Here is a 15,191-nt window from a genome sequence, read left to right on the forward strand (position 1 = left end):
AGTCGGTAAAATCTACTTACAGGTCACATACCTCCTGACCTTAACCTCAAACCACCCACGCGACCGGTCACATAATCGCGTACAGCGGTGGCAAGATAACTGCCCAAGATTTTGCCTCGTTAAATGGACTGGAATTGTTTTCACCAGGAATGAAAGAGAAAGAAAGAATTCTGCCGATTTCTGTAAAATTTCTGCAACATTTACAAGTGTACACTTGCTCGTTTCAATGGAGAAACAGAGATATTCTGGAAATACACGAGACAGACATATTGGCTGCTGCTACTACTTTTGGTATCTTTCTTTAATATAGGCTGGGTAAAAAGTTTCTTCCCATCTATTTTCTTTTTTTTTTTTTTTCTTTTTTTGATATCAAAATATAAGAAAAAACTGATTTTTTTCAATTTTAAATTAAATTATAAGTTCAAACATAATTTTTTCATTGCGTTATAAAAATTATTTCTTTCAAATGTTGACCGCCAAAATTAAAAAGACCGTTCGCAATTTAAAAAAATATATAATGAAAGAATTACGGATTTATTAGGGGTATCATTTGAAGAAAACGACATCAGGCCAGTGACAATAATTTAAATAAATTAAAATTTTGTACAGTATCAAAAAAAGACATTACAAGTACTCCGAATGTTTTGGTAGGAAAACCCACCCTGTTTTTTAATTGTTAGGAAATTAATTTTGAACAATCATCTTTTTTCAAAGAGTGAAGCTTTCATTTTGACAGTCGCCAGTTCGCGTTCCTCGAAGAGTACTTTACATCACGTATGATGGGATACTTTTTCATTCGAAGATTGTAAAAATTTAAACGAGCGTAAAAACAGTAAAAAATTTTTTTTTTTCGTAATCTACCTTCAATTTTTGTAGATTAACCTTCATTTTGAAGAATAAATCTCATTCTACGATCTTTTTTTCTTTTTTTTCAGAGCTAAACGACAGATATTCAAAAAAAGCCCAACATTTCGTTCATTTGACTGTAATGTTGTTCAGAGATTAACAAAATGGCGAAGAAAGATCGTGCGGCGAGTTTCAAAGAGAAAATTTCATTCTTCAAGATCACGGTGGATTCAATAATGAAAAAAATTTTTCAATATTTCTGCACGTGTTTGAATTTTCAAGAAGAAAGTATCCTTGATAACTCTTCTACACGTTGCCTGGTGCAAAATCATCTTCAGAAACAATTAACTCAGATCCGTCAAAGTAGAAACTTAACACGCCTTGAAATAATATCAAGTGGATCGTTGTACGAAGTTAGATCAAAGAGTTATGCTCTTTACTGTGTATGTTAAATTAATATATTAATATGTTTACTATAATTAATATATATATAGAGCTCTTCACTGTGTATATTAAATTAATATATTAATATGTTTACTATAATTAATATATACATAGAGCTCTTCACTGTGTGTATAAAATTAACATATTAATATGTTTACTATAATTAATATATACATAGAGCTCTTTACTGTGTACATTAAATTAATATATTAATATGTTTACTATAATTAATATATATATAGAGCTCTTCACTGTGTATATTAAATTAATATATTAATATGTTTACTATAATTAATATATATATAGAGCTCTTCACTGTTTATATTAAATTAATATATTAATATGTTTACTATAATTAATATATATATTAACTACTTAATTAATATATTTACGCAAAGTCTTTCCAAACAGAATTTAATAAAGAAAATCTAAAATCCATCGTATTAATGGGCTTTTGGTAGTTCCAGCGTTAAAATATTCTCAAAATGACAATTCGCTGAAAAAAGATCGATAAAAAAAGAGACAGACAGACAGACAGACATAGAGAGAGAGAGAGAGAGAGAGAAAAGGCAGAATTATCGTTAGAGTGGCAAGGTGACTTGGTGGAAGAGGAAAGGGACGGCTGAAAGGGGGAGGAACCGTGTCCTCTGTTCAGGAAGGAAAGGATCGAAGGAAGCCGTGTCGGGTTAGGAAAAGAAGCCTCTATTACGCGCAGCACGGGGACGGAGCAGGCAATCTGTCGGCTAAGCCGCTTCTTATTACTTTGCCACCATCAACGACCGCCGCTGTGGAATCGCTGTGAAAACGTGTACCTTCCTTACGTTTGTGCAAACGCGCGTCTCCCCAACCTGTTTCCTCTTGCACGCCGCGAAACGTTTACTGCATTCGCATTGCACACACGCCTGGAAACGGCCCTGTGCCACCCACGGGCCAGCTCTCGCGACTCTGTTGCTCGCAGGTAAGCGACGCGATGCGCAACGTTCGGTAACTGTGCGCGCGTTTCCTCGCGCAGGTGGACGCGCGGATCACCGATTTACGAGCCAGCCGCCACACTGCGCTGGCTTGTGCCTCGTTTCGCCAGCCGATTTGCGTCGCAGCGCGATTGATCGCTGCTTCAGATGATGGTTTTAACGAGCTGTTGGAGTCGTCGTCGGTCGCGCGCGTGTGTATGTGTGTGTGTTCGCGCGCGTTTAATTGGATCGACGCTTCCCGCTCGAGGGAAAATTTAAGATATCGCAGCTCGAGTTCTTGATATTCGATCCCCGATCGAAGATTTCTCGAAGTATCGTACGATTTTATATTACGTCTACTTTTTGTCGAAAGAAGGAAAAATATGTAACGAGAAGATGGTTAAATTCTAAGATAGAGTCTAATGATCGAATAAAAAATGATAATTGTGAAGAGGAAATACTTTAAGAGGAGGCAGAAACTCTGAGTAAGGAGAATCTATACAAAGATTTGTGGATTTCAATTTTTAGTAAAGAGAAAAAGAGCATCGCACGTGTGCGAATGACGAAGAATTTTATAAATGTACTGTAATGATCGAACAGAAAATACTAATTGCATAGAAAAGAAAATACTTCGCGAGGAAGCAGAAACTGCGAGTAATTTTACGAAAATTCGTGGATTTCAATTTTTAGAAGGAAGAGGGGGGGAAAAAAGAGTATGATGTGTGTGTGAATGACGAAGAATTTTTAATTTTCTAGATAAATTCTAATAATAGAAAAGAAAATATTTCACAGAAGGAGGAGGAGGGAAAAATTTTTAAAAGGAAGAAGGGGGAAAAAAGAGTATGATGTGTGTGTGAATGACGAAGAATTTTTAATTTTCTAGATAAATTCTAATAATAGAAAAGGAAATATTTTACGAGAAGGCACAGAAATTCCGAAAAAAATTCCTCGAACAAAAAAAAAAAAGATAGTCTCGCTGTAACTTATGCGAATGTGAAAACGTATCCGATGTTTCTGATCGATGGAAGACTGCTTTCTCGCTTTCATCATGAAAAATTTTCATTGTTTCGTCATTTTCGGCCTGACAAACGTACGAGAGTAGTAATTGTAGTCATTGGCACATGAGGCAACGAGTCACCAGTTTCCGGTTTTTGATGTACGAAACGACTTTCTCTCAAAGCGAACAAAAATTGTACGCTAGCATCGAGAATAATTTATACATCGCCTTACAGAGTACCTTCAAAAAGTGTACACTTTTAAGAAATGAAAGACACGTCCGAAATATATGCAATAATAAAATATTAACTTCGTTAGATTAACTTCGAATTAATTTTGAAAGATTCAATTGTCCAAGAACCACAGATCCGTACGAAAATAAGAGACCTTGATATTTCAAAAGTACATTTTTCACAATCTTCATGTCCGTTTAATATTCATCCTTTTCTATTTACACCACGTCCTCGGGAAAGTTAAAATTCAAAGAAAATTAGAAAAGTTTCAAAATCACAATAGAATGGTGAGAATCCACATCGTCGTATTACATTTATTATATTTGCTACACTGTTCATTTAATATTCATTCTCTTCTAGTTACATCTTTCATGTTAAAAAAAAAAAAAAAAAAATTAGAATTCAAAGAAAATTAAAATATTTCAATAAATATGACAATAAAGTGGCTGTGCAACTCATCTTTATTATATTTGCTAAAAGTTCATCTAATATTTCTAACTGCATCTTTTATCCTTAAGAAAAACGTTGAAATTCAAAGAAAATTAGAAACATTTCAATACAGTGACAATAATAAAGTGACTGTGCAACTCGCATCTTCATTATATTTGCTAAAAGTTCATCTAATATTTCTAACTGCATCTTTTATCCTTAAGAAAAAGGTTGAAATTCAAAGAAAATTAGAAGCATTTCAATAGAGTGACAATAATAAAGTGACTGTGCAACTCGCATCTTTTTCGTATCACGCCTATTATATTTACTAAAAGTTCATCTAATAGTTCTAATCTTTTCTAACTGCATCCTTCATCCATCAGAAAAACGGTTGACATTCAGAGAAAATCAGAAAACTTTCGAGAAAATCGCAGTAGTAAGTGGCACGTGTGCGACTTCGTAAGAGCAATATTGGTCAGCGAGGCAGCGATACATGACAACCGAGAAATCGTACGGGCACGAGCCGAACGAACCGTGTCGCGCGCGAGAAGGATCGATTATCCCGGTGACTCGAATCCGCCAAAGCCACGGAGAAAGGAACCAAACAGACAGTGGAGAGACGACGAACAATCGAACGACGAGTCGATTATAACGCGGCTGGATATTGTCCCGATGGAACTTGGACTCGGATTAATAGGAGCGGCGAAGATAGGCCGATGCTCGCTTGCAAAACGTTTGGATTTCCGATCGTTTCCTTCGCCCTGGCTGCTGCCGGCTGGCTGGCTAACTTTCGCGCGATCGTCACGGTCAGTCGGGTTGGCTGGCTGACGTCTGACAAACGAGAATTCCACGCCAAGATCACTGATACCGCCTCTGTTGCGACTCCCTTGACCGGTTTCCGGCCACAAGGGCAAAGGAATCTCTTCCTTTTCTCCTCCGTTCCGCAGCCGCGTCTAACGCAGATTCCAACTTCGCCATGCGGAAGTGAGCGCGCGTCTTCTTTTTCCCCTTTCGGCTACAACACGTTCTCCGTTACGTTCCTTTTTTAACTTCATCGTTTTACTTGAACTACCAGAGATTTCTGAACGTTGCAAAAGTACGTATTTTTATCACTCTCGCGACGTTCGTTTTGCAAATATTTCGTAGAGTACGCATCAAGTTGTGTAACAGGTTCGCATTAAACTCTTGTAGTTCGTTGCTCTTTACTAATGAAATAAGTTCGAAAATATATGTATTACACTTTTTGAATTATCATAAAGAAGACGTTGAAATGATTAACATTCTAATGGTACGGAATATTTTAACAAACTTACTAAATCGTTCATCAGTCGTATTTTCTTTAATGATAAACGATCCTTTTAATATTTTGAATACTGTACGTTATATTTTCAATTTCGTATTTATAGCGTTCGTTTTCTTTACAACATTTATTCCACATCATATGTTTACACCCTTTATTCAGTGAGGATGGATTATGTATGTTGTCCACTGGATTTTTCGCAATACTTTTGATATCCTCGAGAAACATAATAGCGCAATAAAAGGCGAATTTATTGCACAATTTGATACAATAACTTTGAAAGCCAGCTATTAGGCCATCATAATTATATCGTGAAATTGTAAAACATCTCTGAAAATGTACGAAAAAAAAAAAAGAAATGGAACTTTCCTCGCCAGTTGGGATCTGCGAGACGTGTCTGACAGAGAACGGCTCGAGGCTTATTCTACTTGAAGTCGCGTAGCTTCCTACGCTGCTGGCAGCAAGTACTCCGATACTTACATACGCACGTAAGTGTATTAACGAGACAAACGAAACAAACTTCACGACGAAATTTAATAAATAAATAATCTCCAAGCTGCATAATTGCATTCCATTTATTTGTAAAATTGTAAAAGTCTACACACTCACAAGTTGCTAATTATTTTAATCTACCAATATCATTAGTAGCTGACAAATAGTCAAGTGCAAGAGGGTTACGACTTGTCATATCAAGTTATAAAAAGTAAATTGCAAATCGACGAAATGTCAATTCAGATTTTAAATTTAAATTTAAATTCAACTCTGATTAAACTGAACGTTGATAAATAAAACTTACGCGTGACACATTTCGATGCTTCGAATATCCTAAAATAATTTTACAGTTTCGATAAGTAACGTTTATCGTTTAACACTGAAAAGAAAATCGCGAGGCAAGGGGAAGGGAAAGCCATAGGCACGCGGTGGAATCGATCGCGGGGGTCGATGTACTTGTACCTGTTCCCAATCGTGTCTGTCTATCTGCGAATCTGGCGCTGTAGCGGGCCACTCTTCGCAGCGTTGTCGATAAATCACCTGGCTAGTCGTTATTAAAGGACCACGGAAATCGGCGACGAACAAAGAGGGAGCCGTTCCACGACGACGACGACGACGACGACGACGACGACAACGACTACGTGGCAACGCAACCAGCACCAAAACGCGATAGCGAACAAGGATCGTAGATTGGACAATGGCCACCGGCCAACATGAATTCCCATTTAATCCGGGCTAGAATATTTATCGGCGTTGCCAGTCGGACGTAATTTTTTAATTGAGCCCGCTGTCGAATTCCCGCGGCAAACGCGGCTTTTGTCCTGAATAATGGCGCCTGCGTGGAAAAAGAAGAACGCAAGTACGGAATTACCCTGAAAAATGACCGCGCCAGTCTTTTGTGAATGCCGCGCGTTCGATGAAACTCGTTTCCGATGCTTTGTCCGTGGTAATATTCGGGAAGACGATCGAAAATTTTTGAAAGAGAACTCGCGAGAGACTGAAACGTGGACTTGTGTGTCACTTTGTAACAGAAATTTCCTGTCGCGTCAAATCATTCATCTGTAATTGAATACGTAAACTGCGGCAGAATTCGTGTATTCCTAACTATCAAAGCGGTCAGAATGATCAATTTATAATTTTTTTTAGAGTAATTTAGCGGACCAGCAATGTTGCACTTTTTTAAGAGATTCGAGCGATTTTTGCAAAATATATGAATAAAAGCTTCATCGTATTATGCACAGGGTGGAAAGAAAAGTTTGTCCGTGGCTATTGTAGATGAATTTTTCTTCAATTTGAATTTCAGGATCAAAAAGAAATTTTTTTTTTTCTTGTACTGTGTTCTACTCCTCACAAAAAGATGAAACTTTTCCAAGAAACCTAATAGTTTTCTTGAATAAATGTATTTCCATCGAATCGAAGGTGTCGAATTCACAAACAAACTTTTCTTTCCTACCCTTTGCACTCTAATATCTTCGACCCGACTTTAATACTTTAGTCCTTTGTAGTTCCATCATTAACACTACAGAGGCCAAAGCCGCATTTTCTAAAATAGTGATTAGCAGTCGATAGGTGATGTCATTTGCGACAGTCTCAATTTTTTTTTTAGTACACTAATCTCTAGAAACTCTTCGCAATAATATAACAAAGTTGCTTTAATTTCCATTCTCGTCCAACTTTCACGAAAAAGTGTCGACCGCTCGTAGTCATGCGAAATATCTACAACTTAACTTTCTTGAATTGACTTTTAACTCTTTCCACGTCACGTGCGATCAGTCGCACGCTGTTCATTCATTTTTATCTTGGCGCGCTCGCGTATTGTTCGCAGAAATCGAGCGAGCTGCTCTCCGCACGTGGTGACAGATAGAGAGAGTCAATTTGTTAGGCAATGATAGTCGAAACGAGGAAACCGAGGCGACGTTTATTAACGCAACTGGCGAGACAACAGGCCCGATATCCCGGGGTGATCAGGATCGAAACAAGGATCGAGAAGCGACCACGGAATCGTCCTGTTTGACGGAAGTAGAGAGGCAGCAGAAGTTGCGCACGGTGAAAGGAGCAAGGGATCGGCGGTTCGTGTTGTCGGTTACCAAGGGTACAGACGAGCTTTGTTAGCTTCATGTTGCTGATGAGAGATCGTATCATCGCGCCAAGCTATCGCGACCTCCTCTCTTCCTTCTCGTCTACACTCGCCATGCGTTACATCTTCCTCGTTCTTTCGTAGTCGGCGCTCCCCTCCTCGTTCTTTGCTCCGAGAGTCACAAAGACGATAGCGGTGCATCGCTGACCCCCTACCACAGGCGAAAAGCCTCGATTTTTCTTGCTCGCGATAAGCATCGCCAAGCCCGTCTCGTCGGATAAAACGAACTCTAGCCACCGTTCTCGCAGAGTTTCGCTTCGATTTTAATATCGCGTTCGCGTGTTCATCTTTGGCTCGACGCTTTAGGAAATGTACGGCGGTTAATCGCGCGATATTACGTTTATTTATCTTTGTTTCCAAACGTTCGGCTGCGTTCGTCGGAGAATTTGAAAACGGAAAGGGTTCAATGGCTGGAGCAAGTTTTATTTCACTTTGATCACTCGTGGTCTGGTTGTTGTTTATTAATGTCGGTCAAAGACTGACACCACTTGTGTGCAATTCGAAATTTGCGCTTTAAATTCATCATGCTACATTGAGCCTAAGTATTTATCGAAGTATGCATGTAATATTTGAATGAAGCAGATGGTCGAGAAATTTCAATAAACACAAATTGGCCGCCTCAGTCGCCTGATAGACAAATCATGTCGATGATTTTGAAGATTTCACCCAATAGTTTCATTGTCGAGACAACGTACCATTTTAATAATAATAATAATAATTTTCTGATGAGAAGCATACGTTACACATTGTTTACAAATATTATTTTTCTCTTCTTCTTTAAATTTTTGCCTCTAACTAATTTTGTTGAACGAAATCGTTTAGAAGAAAAAAAAAAAAAAAAAAGAATCTACAGTAATTTGAACAATTATACTCGTCAGTGCACGCAACAACTTTTGCTAATTTATCAGATCATTTTGCAAGCAACGACGGACTGTCGAACGAACGTGAAAAATCTATCATTCACGCAGAGAGATGGTCGAGAGACGATCTATGGCAAACGGTTATCGATCAGGAAGATCTTAGCTCCAAGAGACGAGAGAATAATCCAAACCGCCGCAGAACAGTGACCCAGAAAGTTCGCGAACGATCGGCGATCCCGATTAATCGACGCTGCCGAACACCGAGCAGACGGTTTTCGGTCCCTTCTTCCGGAGAAATCGCGGTTAATTCTGGCACACGGCCGAGGCACTGGTCCCAGAGAAAAGAACAAAGAGAGGCCGGGCAACGCGACACAGGGAGGGAAAAGAACGTGGCAGAGATGATTCATCCGCGGCGTGTTCCTTTCCAAGCCGCGCAATTGTCATCAATTTCGTGCCTGGCCGTTAGGTGTGGTGTAACAATAAACGACGATCGTGCAACGAATACATAAAGCATCCTCTCCTCTCTTGTACGCTGTTCCCTCCTCGCTCGTAAAACTCACCGTGCATGACCATCCACGGTGAAAGAAGGCTACTACTTGCGCCTGCCTGTTCGTCCCATTCGTAAGACTTGCGAACGTCGCGATTAACTCGTGTGCCTCGTGATTCTGCTTCTGTCTTCGTCGATGTACAGTGAGTCAAAAAAACAGGGTTTTTTTTGGCGATAAATTCGCTAAATACGAGTTAAAGGTTTTCATCAAGGGGGTAATCGAGCATTAATTAAATCAATTTTTTTTTTTTTTACATTTTCGCAAAGTATATGTACAAGGATTTGTTTGAATTCGTAAAATTAGCAAAGTTATAGATGTTTAAAGGAAACGGTGCACTGCTCGCAACGTGAGTATGAATATTTTTGTGCAACGGGCGACAAAAACTTCAAATGTGTTTTCCTCAAAAAATATTTTATTTTGTAATATTATAATTTACTTTTGTATCATTATTATTTTATAGTATTTTATTTTTTATACCGCTCGATTAATTGTAAGTATGAACATTTTTGTACAACGGGTAACAAAAATTTCAAATGTGTTTTCCTCAAATCGATATTTTTTAAACTGGCTGACGGGATATCTCACGTTTTAGTTGACCGACTGACTAGAAATTTGGAGGAGATCTTTATCGCGTGAACCACGGATTTCAAAATCTAATGTTTTTTTTTTTATTCTTTTTCACCTAACCCAAAAGACGAAAAGCACAAGTAAAATCGATATTTAAACTTCAAAATGCTGCCATTTTTTTTAATTTTCGAAATTTCGATGTTTCCTTGGTTCATGCGACAGCCATATTTATATCAACGTTAAATACGCGGAGCAGCGTGATATTTACGTTTCTCTCAAAGCTAGAGCGATTAATTCGGCTCTTCGCCGCAGTTACGCTCAAAATTCGCGGACTTGCGCGACAACTAGCGATCCTCTTACCGATATTAGCCCGATACGACGAGGCACGCGTGCGCGGACACGCGCGTAGAGGCGAGAAGATGGGCGAAGTTACGCGAGACCGGTGGCACTTGGCCCCGGGAAACGATTATTGGCCGGTGCACGCCGCCACTTTGCATGCGTCGCTCGTCTCGAGAGGGAAAGTTACGTTATTTTCGTGTCTCTCGCCTGTGGAGTCACCTGGCGCGCCAAAGCCTTCCCGGCGAAAACTTTGACGCGCTTTGTCGAAGCTTAGTCACTCTCGCCGCTCCGAGATACGCAACGTTTGAGAAAACGTTGATGTGTGTCGCTGTGATTAAACGACAAGTTGTGTTGCTTTGTCGCGCGAGAGAAATCTGATTGAAACTGTTTGTACGTAGAGGCGCAGGTTGCTTTTGACGGGGACACGCTGATGTACAAGAAACACTTGTCGCGAAAATACGTTTCACGATGATTGTTCAGATAATCGATAAGCCGAGTTGTATCGAGAAATTTTGTATCATTCATTTTATAAAATCTATCCATCTTCAGATCACACGATCTAAAATTTTGCAGAATTAAAGTTAAAATATCTACTGAATTAATAGTTTTTTGACGTACAATTCAAATTATAGCAACAACAGTTATAATATAATTATACATTTTAATATAATTATATATTATAAATTTTATAATATAATATAATTAATTAATATATATATTTTATAATATAATTATATATTTTTCTCCAAAGAACGTCGAGTCCAAAAAAAAAAAAAAAAAATGGAGGTAATCTTGAAATCGCCGAGAAATTATTACTGCATATTATAATCTCCTTTCTATTGAACAATAATATTATTCGATAATATTAATATAATTTGTCATACAATTTGTAATCAAATTCGTCCAAAAAACAACGAATATACTTGAAGTAGTAGAAGGTATATTTAAGGCACATTAACATATTAATAGCTCACCAAGTTGCGTACGTTTGCAATAAAAGTCGCGCAAGTTTTCGTGATTTTCCGATCGGTTCCAAACTCCGCCATTACGATCGCTATTGCAATAGTCGCGTTTCCAAATTTTCTACAATAAATGTTCACTTCTTACTGACTGTGAGTCATTTCTGCATTTAGGGAAATAAGCGAGTCCTAGTCCGTTCCCAGCTGATTCGAAGAGAACCGCGTGGGAAATGGGAGAAGAAAGGAAAAGAGGAGCGAAAAACGGTGAGACAAAAACGTCACGGAGAGAGAAGAGAAGAGCTTGACCGGCGAGGAGATGAAAAATGTGTGTAACAAGGAGAGCGGGTCAGCGTGGCCGGCCGTTGTAATTAAGCGAAGGAGAGGATCCGGTCGGTTCATCGTGGGTAGATCAATTATTCTATACGGTTCGCGAACTAATGCGATACTCTTGCGGACAATGGAAACGATTTCTCGCGTGGGCGGCTGCTAATATGAAGATACGTCTCTGCTTCGATATATATCGAAAACGTTGTCGTCACCCTGGGCCGCGTGGGCGTAGATACAAGCACGCCAACCTTCCAGCCTTCTCCACGCGCCACCAATAAACCGACGACGTTATAACCGCGCTGCACATTCGGCAACAGTACAGAGTCCACATACCGTAGAGATTTCGTTGTTTGTTCGACGCGACCAATCGACCGCACGAGTCATTCCAGAAAAATCGGCAAGAATTCCAGGACGACGAGTCTCTCGTCATTTTAATTCGAAATGGTTTAAACAACTCTGTATCAATTCGATGTACAGAGAGTCGAAATATAAAAAAAATTATTTAGATCTGTATTAAATTAATATTTAAAAAATTTATTTAGATCTTTTATCGTTTTATCGACGCACGAGTCACTTCCAGAAAATCGAAACGATCTCGGCGAGTCTCTTTCGTTGTTTCATTAATTAGACATGGTTGAAACAATTCCGTATTTGATACAAAGAAACCACATATAATCGAGATTTGGTTGTTTTCGACATGACAGACGTGACGAATCAGGCAAATCAAAACGATTCTAGACGACGAACCTTTTGTTGTTTTTATTTGGAGTGTTGTTTCAATTAGGTCCAGCTCGTTGTTTTAATTTAATTTAGTTGAAATTCTGTATTTGGTATATAGAGTTCACATGGAGATTTTGTTGTTTTCGACCTGTTTTATCGACGAGTCAACCGCACGACTCACTCCAGAAAAATCGGAACGACTCCCTTTAGAGACGACTAGTCTTTAGAGTTGCTTTACAACAACTCTATATTCCGTGTACAAATTTCACGACTTGTTTTCGCCGCAACGAATCAAACGCACGAGTCATTCCAGAAAAATTAAAACGACTTCAGACGAGACGAGTCTTTCGTTGTTTCTTTGATTAGAAACAGCTCAAATAACTCTCACACTCGGTGTACAAAGTCCATATCTTTTTGTATCTAATATCTTTCATCGATGGTGAAAAATCGAAGCAACTCCAGACAACGAGACCTCTATAATACGAAGATCGTCTGCGGACAACTTTGAAAATTATCTTCTCTTTTCTCTTTCTTCGTGTTTTCGAGAGCTGTACGATAGGCTGTATTTTTGTTGTTCTAACGAGAATCTAGAATGTAAGAAGAAGTTTCACTCTTCTCTCTTATGGAGCAGAAATTTTGTTAATAACGCGGTCACGATTAAAAATGCGGCACATTCTAAAGAAGACCTCTTTAAACGAACCGAGAGAGAAACACACGGTTTTCATTTTCAACGAGTAGAATAAACCGAAGATGGACGGATCACGGCGTTGCAAAAGTAACCTCCGACCGTTCCCATTTGCCGGCCACGCGTTTGAAACGTTGGAAAAACTTTGCCCTCCTCCATTCTGCGCGAGAGGCCCCGAAGAAATAATAGTCAAAGCATTGCACGCTGATAACAAAGTTACAGGCGCGTATCGAAAATCGTAAAGGACATTATATTTTCATCGCTGAGAGCCGCGAGCTTTTCCACAGAGCTTTCCGCGGGGCGCACGGATTCGAGTTGCAAACATAAATTACATAAAAATGTACACGTTGCGCCGTTCTCGCTGTTACAATGCTCCGCCGGAGCGCATTGTACCACGGTCGAGAAGAAAAAAAAGGAAAAACAGCACAGGGGAAAAAAGAGAGAACAAGAATGATGTTAAAAGAGAGAGAGAGAGAGAGAGAGAGAGAGAGAGAGAGAAAGGCATACACACACGCACACACGCTGGCAGGAAGAGGCTCTGAAGGATCCAAAAGAGAAAAACGAGCGTTTGAACTTTCATGAAAATCCAGCGTGTCCTGACCATATGGTCGGCGTATCCATCAACCGCAAAAGGCAAGCGAAAAATTAACGCGGTCGTTCCGTTGGGGCCCGAGGATACCGCAAAAGAATTAAAAAAAAAAAAAATGCAAAAATGAAAAAATAAAAAATAAAAAAAAAACTGGGAGATCTGTCGCCCTGTGAATAGCAATTCTCGCGCGTGGCACGAGACTCCAGCGTGTACTTGGGCACTCAACGTGAGCTTCTCTTCGAAATATTCTGGAACGATCGAGCAAACAATTTCTTGCGACTGCTTCTTTCGGAACGGAAATCCGTCGAATTGTTGCGGACACCGAAAAGTTGGCAAGTCTATTTAAAGAATACACATTGAGTTGGCCAAAAAGTAATTACATTCTTAATCCATAATGTTTAGAAAACATAGTGTTAAATGATTAACTATCGCATAATCGACACCGGATCACCGTTGACCCAAAACTTGACGCTATATATGTATAGGCAATGATAACAAATATGGTACCAAGTGTGCCAAATGTTTACGATTTATATGCAAAGAACATGCAACAAAATAACACAATAACAACGTTGTACGTACGCAGTGCACACGAATAAAAAATATCTTTATAAAATTTTACATCTTTTAAACAAAAGATTCCTCTCCTCCCCATATTATAAACATTATTAGATAAACATCCTGCACCAAAAAGTTAGGTGCAGAGCGAGTATAGTAAAAATTCAGCTATGGGTCAAAAGTGACCCGGTGTCGGCTCGCTCATTTACGTCGGCTATTCGAGGGTTGAGAATATTTTTTAGAGAATACAAGAAAAAAGAAATCTTTTTAACCTTGAAATTTTACAACAGGTTCTTCACACGTATCTCCATCAAATCGAAGGTGTAGATATTCATCTGTAACGGCCAACTTGTATAACACGGAGAAACGTTACTTTGTCGGAATGGTAGTTTTGTTATTTCGGACGAATATTTTGCATATCCAGAGTCCGGATTAAAATTATATATCGCGGACTGCGAGAACGTCGCAGAGAATTTCACAGGTCAGAGATTAAAGATTCTCATACGATCAAAGATCCTCGTGTGCTGTTAGATCCGCTAGTACGCGTTTGATACAGTATTTTATGATACTTTTATTTGAACTATACATTACAGAGAGTAATATTTTCTGTCAATGGTTCTGGTACGATGAAAACAAGTTTATTAACTCTTGCTACGTTGTCGGTGATTCATTTGCTCTATCTGATAAAATGTATTGGTCGTTTAATGGCACTAAAATCCTTTCTACCTGAAAATGTATCTGAAACCGTCTGAAATTTATAACCGGGATTGATAAAAGCGGACCGACTGACTCATTTTAAGTACACAGCGTTCTGGTTTCTGTCTTGCTCCAAGAAAGCACGAAAACTTTTATTCGTAAAATTAATCATTGACACGTTTGGTTCACTTCCTCTGCAGGAAAAAAACTCCCAGACATTATTATTAACCTTACGACTTTATCGTCACTGGGAATCATAATCTAAATAAAAATGAAAATTAATCAATATTTCCGTTTTTAGTTGCTTATGGAAATAAATCTCCTTCGTGTTTTCGTACAGTATTACGAAACAATTGGTAAAGATAAAGAATACATTCTGGGGGACGCGTTTCTCTGGCCTACAGCCACCAGTCCCGATAAAACAACAAACGTTGTTAGGACTGACTAACCTAGCAACCCTGAAAAACAAAACCCAACATTTCCCGATCACGTGATCGGGAAAAATGACAAAACGCA

This window comes from Frieseomelitta varia, unplaced genomic scaffold, assembly GCF_011392965.1.
Source record: "Frieseomelitta varia isolate USP_RPSP 00005682 unplaced genomic scaffold, Fvar_1.2 scaffold_717, whole genome shotgun sequence".
Classification (NCBI taxonomy): Eukaryota; Metazoa; Arthropoda; class Insecta; order Hymenoptera; family Apidae; genus Frieseomelitta; species Frieseomelitta varia.